General features: G+C 42.0%; 1 long non-coding RNA gene across 1 annotated transcript; it reads right to left on the bottom strand.

The window, feature by feature from the left end:
* Window positions 1-3,176: 3,176 nt before the first annotated feature.
* On the bottom strand, window positions 3,177-7,069 carry LOC144328940 (uncharacterized). Its single transcript, XR_013394322.1, has 3 exons — window positions 6,447-7,069; window positions 4,712-4,810; window positions 3,177-4,319 (listed from the first exon to the last, which is right to left on the bottom strand). It is a non-coding gene; the product is annotated as an uncharacterized LOC144328940 (long non-coding RNA).
* Between the last annotated feature and the right edge of the window lie 372 nt (window positions 7,070-7,441).

Below are 7,441 nucleotides of genomic sequence, written 5' to 3'. Positions count from 1 at the left end.
AGCGGGAAGGTAAATGGTGTTTCTGTGCGCTGCTCTGGTTTGCCAGAAGCGGCTTAGTCCTGCTGGCCACATGACCCGGAAGCTGTACGCTGGCTCCCTTGGCCAATAAAGCATGATGAGCACCGCAACCCCAGAGTCGGCCACGACTGGACCTAATGGTCACGGGTCCCTTTACCTTTAACTGTTTGATATGCATATGATATAGCTATTATGCTTTATGTTGACATTTTGTGTTCTACGTTGTAAATCGCCCTGTGTCTTTTTGACAAAGGGCAGTATATGCATTTAATTAATTAGTTATGACAATTGATAATGATAATAACAGTAACTTCTTTTTTACTTCTGGTGGAGAGATAGTGTTTTTTTTAAGGTGGCTGGCAATAAACAGCCTTGAAAATCTGCATAAGTGTGGTTTTTGTGGAACTGATGCTACTGTTAAGAATTATCCACATGCGTGCTTGTCAGTAGTCCATCCTTTGCTCAGCTTGTATATTCTTTTTTTAAAAAAACCAACAACCACCACACACGCCAAAAAACAGATATTACACACACACACAAAAAATACCACAAGACTTGAAAAAAAATCCTTAAATCCACCTTGCGACTTCCTACTGCCTGGGGAAATGCAAAACCATATGAAGAACAGGGGAGAAGCGGGTGGAAGCTGCAAGCGAAGTAGCGAGACAATTACACCTCTATATGCAGTATCTCAAAGTAGTCCTGGGGATATAACTCACAAAACCTGGGATCTGGGAGGTGAAGCATGCAATGCAGAGATTGGTGATGCTAATAAAAAGAGTTTATTCTCATCCCTCAGTTGTGCAATTTCTAAAATATTTTCACTGAAACTATGCATAGAAAGCCATTTTTAATACCTGTCGGTCGTAGCATCGTCTATTCTGGACAATATACTTCCCCACCATGTTGTTTTGAAGTCGCTGTTTGGGCTTATCAGCAAGTCTTCTGTTTCTTCTGAAATTTCCTTCACTCACTGAGTTGTTGTTTTTTATTTTTCTTCCTACATTTCCATCCTATTGTTCTTCTAATCTATTATTTGTCAAGAACACAGTGTACTAATTAATTTCTTTTCAACAAAATCAATCACAGGCTCTTTGCAGACAATTTTTTTAATTGAAAATTTGCTAGAGGTGTTTTTTGTTTTTTTAATTGAACGCTAAGTTCTTGTGTCTGTGCCTCACCCTTTATAAATCAGCTTGCAGATGAAAAATAAAAATTCAGAACTCCCCTCCCCCAATACACCTCTAATGAAATCCTAAAACAAACTAGCATATGTGGAAAAACAGTTTTTGCTTCCAGATGCTAAGTGCAAATGGCATCACAAGGTGGTTGAGGTCTAGCTCTGAGAGCTTTCTGGTGTTTTCCTCACTGCAAGATGTGAAGCTACAGGGAACCAAGCAGAGGGCCTTCTCAGTAGTGGCCCTCCCTGAAGATGTCAAACATATAAACAACTATTTGACTTTTAGAAGATATCTGAAGGCAGCCCTGTTCAAGAAAGTTTTTAATGGTTGATGTTCTATTGTGTTTTAAATACTTTGTTGGAAACCACTCAGAGAGGCTGGGGCAACCTAGTCAAGTGAACAGAATATAAATAAAATCATCATCATCATTATCATTTAGTGAGGAGAATTCCTCACTAAAATGCTGGTTAATTTCCATGTAGATTCTTTTTAAAAAAAACAAAAATCACAAATTGTTGCAAAATGTTGAGAAATGAAGACTGGGAAAATGAAAAATTAAGGGATCCAAAGTTCACAGACCCTGCCATCCATAGCCATATAGCTTAGAATAGTGACTGCCAGACTTTAATGGTCTAGCAAGACCTTTGGAAGATGATAGCTGCAATCCAGAAATAATCCCATGGTTTTTCCTTTGAAGTCTCATGGTAACCTGTTTCAGAATTATTCCACAGTAAGGATTAAATTAGAAGGCCAGGTTAAGCTTAAGGATAAACCTGCAGCTGTCACTAGAAATGCCAACCATGAATTTACCTACCTAAACCCTCCCACATCTAGTAGAACATCCTTCTCTATCCTAGAGCTCTCCAGAGGTTTTGGACTACAACTCTAACTGGCTCCAGCCTGCATGGGCTTTTAGTCTAACAACATCTGGAGTGCCCCAAGTTGGTGAAATATGTAGTAGAACTTATAGCAAGGGTTTGCTGTGGTTGCCAGTGAAAAACATACTTCTGCATAGCATGGACTCCATGCCACAGTTGTAATGGCTGCGGTCACCTTCCTACACTGATAAGGCAGGTTAAGTGATCATGAATGCCATGCCAGCCCCTGGGAAGGTGCGCTGATGGCATCAGCACTCACCAAGTGATCCATGTGATCTTGATGCTTAGCCAATAGCAGGCATTTTAGCTGAAGCATGGAGCCTTCACCCAGCAGCAGCTGTTTTTCACCAGCAACCATATTGCACATGCAATACAGTGGTACCTCGGGTTAAGTACTTAATTCATTCCGGGGGTCCGTTCTTAACCTGAAACTGTTCTTAACCTGAAGCACCACTTTAGCTAATGGGGCCTCCCGCTGCCGCCATACGATTTCTGTTCTCATCCTGAAGCAAAGTTCTTAACCCGAGGTACTATTTCTGTTTTAGCGGAGTCTGTAACCTGAAGCGTCTGTAACCCGAGGTACCACTGCATTTGAATCTGGTATGAATGACATAAGGCTGTGTATGAAATAAAATTATTTATAGGCATTTATAGGCTATGGGTTGAGTCCCTCTCCCCTTGGGCACTGCCTCCAACAGCTTTCCCAAACCTGATGCCCTCCTGATGTTTTGGACAGCAACTGTCATCAGCCCAAAGTAGCATGTCCAATAATCGGGGATGGTGGATGCTGTAGTCCAAAGTATCTGGATGACACCAAGTTAATGAAGTCTAGTCTAAAACTCTGGAAGCAGAGCCAGGCAGCTTCACAGCCTATAATAGCACACTTGGGAGTTATGCAGATGCCTTCAAGCCCTCAGATGATGCACGATTCTTGTATTATTGAATATCCACCCATCAGCCTGTTTATTTTAAAGTGAAGAAAAACCTCAACTTTTTCATTTAATCATTAGTAGAGGTAGGCATCATTAAAATAGCTCATTTGAATTCTTCATGGGCTGTTTGTTCCTGTATTTCATTCATTACCTGTGCATTTCTAATTAGAATGGCTGAAGTGCAACAATTCTTTTACTTTCTCTGATTAACAATTATTCCCAGACAGGGTTTTGGAACATTTTTTGAGATTTGATTTACAACAGAAATGTGAACTTGGGATTTGTTTGTCTGTTTGTTGTTTCTTTTCTTGCTTGTTCATTCATTCATCTATCTATCTATCAATCTATCATCTATCATCATCATCATCTATCTATTTATCAAAGCAAATCAATAGTCATACTTTCCCATCTGAGAGAAAATGGCATATCCCCTTCCCTAATGAAATCTCTGAGCATCTAGAATTATGAATTTTGTATCTAGTTTTCCAGTCTAGGTATGTCAGGCCTCAGCCGAGGTCCAAGACAGGCTGCAGCTTGCTTGTAGTTCTGACAGATGAGAAAATGGGGGTCAAAAGGGCCAGAGGGAGATGATGTGGTCAAAGACAGGCTGTCAGAGATCCAAACTACATGTGATGGGAACTGTGCAAAGATTGCCAAAGACATCCCATAAGAAGAGCCTACTGGATCAGACCAAAGGCCTATCTAGTTCGGCATTGCGTTCTTGAAATACTCAGAGTCCTGTAGTGATTTCATGCTATTTATTGCCGCTTGTAAAACAGTGATTTGATTGCCCCACAAACCTCAGGCTTTTATATACATTATTTACACAATGAGTCCTGTCTGATTGGCTGATTCTGCTTCGCTCCTGGAGCCTGATTGGTCTTTTCCTGCCAATCAGTTGTTGCATTCTACGATCCCACCAGCCTAATATGCTGATTAACTTCCTCCTGGAGCCTGATTGGTCTTTTCCTGCAAGCCAATCAGTTGTTGCATTTTAGGATCCTACTTGCCTATTGTTCTAGGATCCAAGCTTAGTACATAACAGTTCTCACATTGGCTAAACAGATACCAATGTGCAGCTCAAAAAGCAGGGTCTGAATGCAAGAGCACTCTCCACTCCTGCAGTTTCCAGCAACAGGTATTCAGAATAATAATGGCCACAACACTGGAGGTAGAACATAGCCTTATCCTCCATGAAGTTGTCTATCCTCTTCTAAAGCCATCCAAGCTGGTGACCATCCCAGACTTCTGTAGGAGCAAATTCCATAGTGAAGAAGTAATTTCTTTTTTCTGAATCTTCCCACATTCAGCTTCATTGGACATCCATGAGTCCCATCATAATGAAAAAGAGAGAGAAAATTCTTAATAATTTCATATTGCCTCTTGCATCTCTCAATCTACCATGACTAGCTTATGTCCCCTCTGCAAATCCGTAATATTTAATTTGGATCATAACAGAGCATCCTAATGATCTCAATTTCCTCATCACCAGTCTGTTGCCTGCAGATGAAGATGATGAAGAGCAATTAGTTGTGGAATGCCAGGACACAAAGTGACTTCTCCTAGATGGTGTGTGTGTGTGTGTGTGTGTGTGTGTGTGTGTGTGTAGGAGTGGACATTTGCTAATTTTCAAAGCAGCTGTCTTAGCTGAGATATCCTGCTAAAACTAGGGGTGGAGAACCTGTGGCCTGCCAGGTCTTACCAGGCTGCGACATCCATCACTTCAGCCAGCATAGCCAATGGTCAGGGATCATGAGCTCTGGAGCAGAATGACGTCCAGAGGGCTGCAGGGTCCATATCTCTAGTTTAAATATATACACAGAATGGATACATTTAATCATTCACCAAGTGTGAGGCTTCAGGGAATCCTATCCCTCCCACAGTGGCAGCCAAGAAGCAGATAAACAAAAAGAGTTCTTACCAACTACTTTATTTAATATTCACACAGAAGGAATGCAGTCTCTCTTAGATAATGGCATTGCTCCAAGTCCCACCTCCTACGTCTCTCCTATTCATCTGTGCACCAACTGATCTGTGCTTTCTGCCTCTGAGCTTTCTGTTCTACTACTCTCAGTGCACTCCGAGTCCTGAGAGAGGGGGGCTCAGGAATGCTTTCCCAAGATACTGAGTCTGTTAGCTGTCTCTTCCCTGGTGCTTCCTCTTCCTCCTGCCCCTCTCTCAATATTTCCCAGCTTCTCCCCTCTGCAGCCCCTGAACTATGACCTTCTGCAAACCACTGTTCTAAATCTATACTGTCCTCCTCTTCTCAGAAAGGTTAAGGAAGAGGGGAGGGCAGTCCCCACCATTCCTCCTCAGTCCCATCCCTGACATCAAGTGATAACTTACCATGGTAAGCATGTAAATCTCCTAGCAAAACAGTAATCTGGATCTTCCTGCCAACTCACATGTGCTCTTGCCCTCATGATAGATAGGAGATGCCAGGTAAAAACTCACCCTTTTGTCAGGCTTTTTGATCGGTAGTCATTTAGAAGTTATGAGGTGGTAATTTTCTTGTTTATGTACTTCTTGATAATAAAAAAAATTTTATGTTCCTGCTTAATATGTATTGTGTTCTGTGGTGGCTTGTTTTGCTGCAAACTGCCCTGTGCCTCTTTCTGGCAAAGGGCAGTACAGAAATATCTCAGGGGGTTTCTTATATATAAATAAGCTGGTGAGACGTTCATCGCCCTTCCATAAGTTATTCGTAATCTGGGAAAGGAAGCAGCAATACTCTCCCCACTTGGCCTGTTGCTACAGAAACCAAAGGGAGAGCACAAATGCCCAGTAGTGGGCAGCACAGTGGAGTCGTGGCATTCACTTGATTACCACTTGCTGGATCTCTACTGATTACCAGGAAGGAGAGGCAGAAGAGCAAGGCAGCAGGGAGTTGGCACAGTGCAAATACATTGGCAGGAGTCCCAGATTGGATCTGTCAGTGCACTTGCACAGCACTGACCTCCCCGCCGCCTCGCCCATCCCTCCCAGTAACCACCAGCGACTCAGCTGTTTGGAGGTCAGGTGAGCGCTATCACCCTACCGTGCCATCTGCTGCTGTGAATGCCGCGGTGCTGCCACTTGATGAATGGTGGTCTGCATTCATTCACGGGAAGAAGTCTGCATGAACCGCTGCTTCCTTGAAGAAAAATGATAGCTGTTCCCATTCCACAAGGTAACAATGACTATTTGGAAGCATTTCCTCAGGCAAGGAGCTCTGCCGCGTTTAGAAGGGAGGGAGGAAATACAGTGATTAATAACCTGCTTTTGTGGGTTTAATTTTAAATGGTCTGATCCTAAGCTAATTTATTTGGAGGCAAAGACAAATTGTTGCAATCAAGTGGCTACATGGTGGCTACTGTAAATTCCACTCTTTGAGGCGATATGTTTCTGTACAGCTGCTCAGCATGCAGGACCATTCCTTTATGCTCTTGTATACTCACCTTTAGAAGAGTTTCTGTTGGAATAGAGGTGCCGTACAAGGAGGCCTATGAACAAGGAACTAACCACATGAATCCAAGGGCATCAACAAATGGAACCCAACGAGTCTTGAGTATTATTGGCTTGTGACAATGTGGATGCAAGCTTTTTCATTGATAATGGTGGTGTTATGGAACACGTTCCCTACCGAAATTTGAGAAAGCCCATCTATATTGACATTTCATGGGCTTTTGAAGACACACCTGTTTACTCAGCCATTCCCGTGATTTCTCCGCTGATTCTCCTGTTTTAATAGCTACGTTGTCCTCTTGTATATTTTAAGAATGGATTTTCACATTTTCCTATCATTAATTAATCATTTAATTAATATCCCGCATAATAGCTTCTAAGTCATTTACAAGTAAAATACACAATAAAACCAATTTAATCAAAATGTTAAACTAAACATTCACAATAAAAACAGACAGTAAAACATGCCTGTTTTAAAACTGGAACAGACAGGAAAATATTTAAAACAGTTAAAACAGGAGGTTCAAGTAAGGAGATCAGGGGTACGTTTGTCTCTAAACAGTTGTGTGGCAGAATGCCCATACTAATGGAGGCTCTCATATTTTGTCAGGGAGAGTGTTCCACAATACTGGTGTCACGATTGAAAAATCCTGCTTCTGTAGTACCACAGGCTAATAATCATCAGGCCACAGCAGAACTAACCAAGTTTCTATAACTGGATTTTATACTTTGTGAGCTTCTTAGCTGACAAACTTTATATATATATATATATATATATTTGCAGGTTTTGGTGTCCTCGGGTGTCTTGCCGTGTAAAAGATGGGGTGTCTAGGCGACGTTTCGACGAGGTCTCACTCGTCATCTTCAGGCTGGTGTTTTCGGCTTCTTGTTACTGGAACAGAGCAGGATCTCAGTGTTTGAGTTCCTATAAATACTGTTGAGGAGGTGTGGTGTATAGCCTCCAATGTTCTGGGCAGAGAGGAAGTTC

The sequence above is a fragment of the Podarcis muralis genome, chromosome 9 (assembly GCF_964188315.1).
Source record: "Podarcis muralis chromosome 9, rPodMur119.hap1.1, whole genome shotgun sequence".
In the NCBI taxonomy this organism is placed as follows: Eukaryota; Metazoa; Chordata; class Lepidosauria; order Squamata; family Lacertidae; genus Podarcis; species Podarcis muralis.
This window is presented reverse-complemented; position numbering and strand designations above follow the sequence as displayed.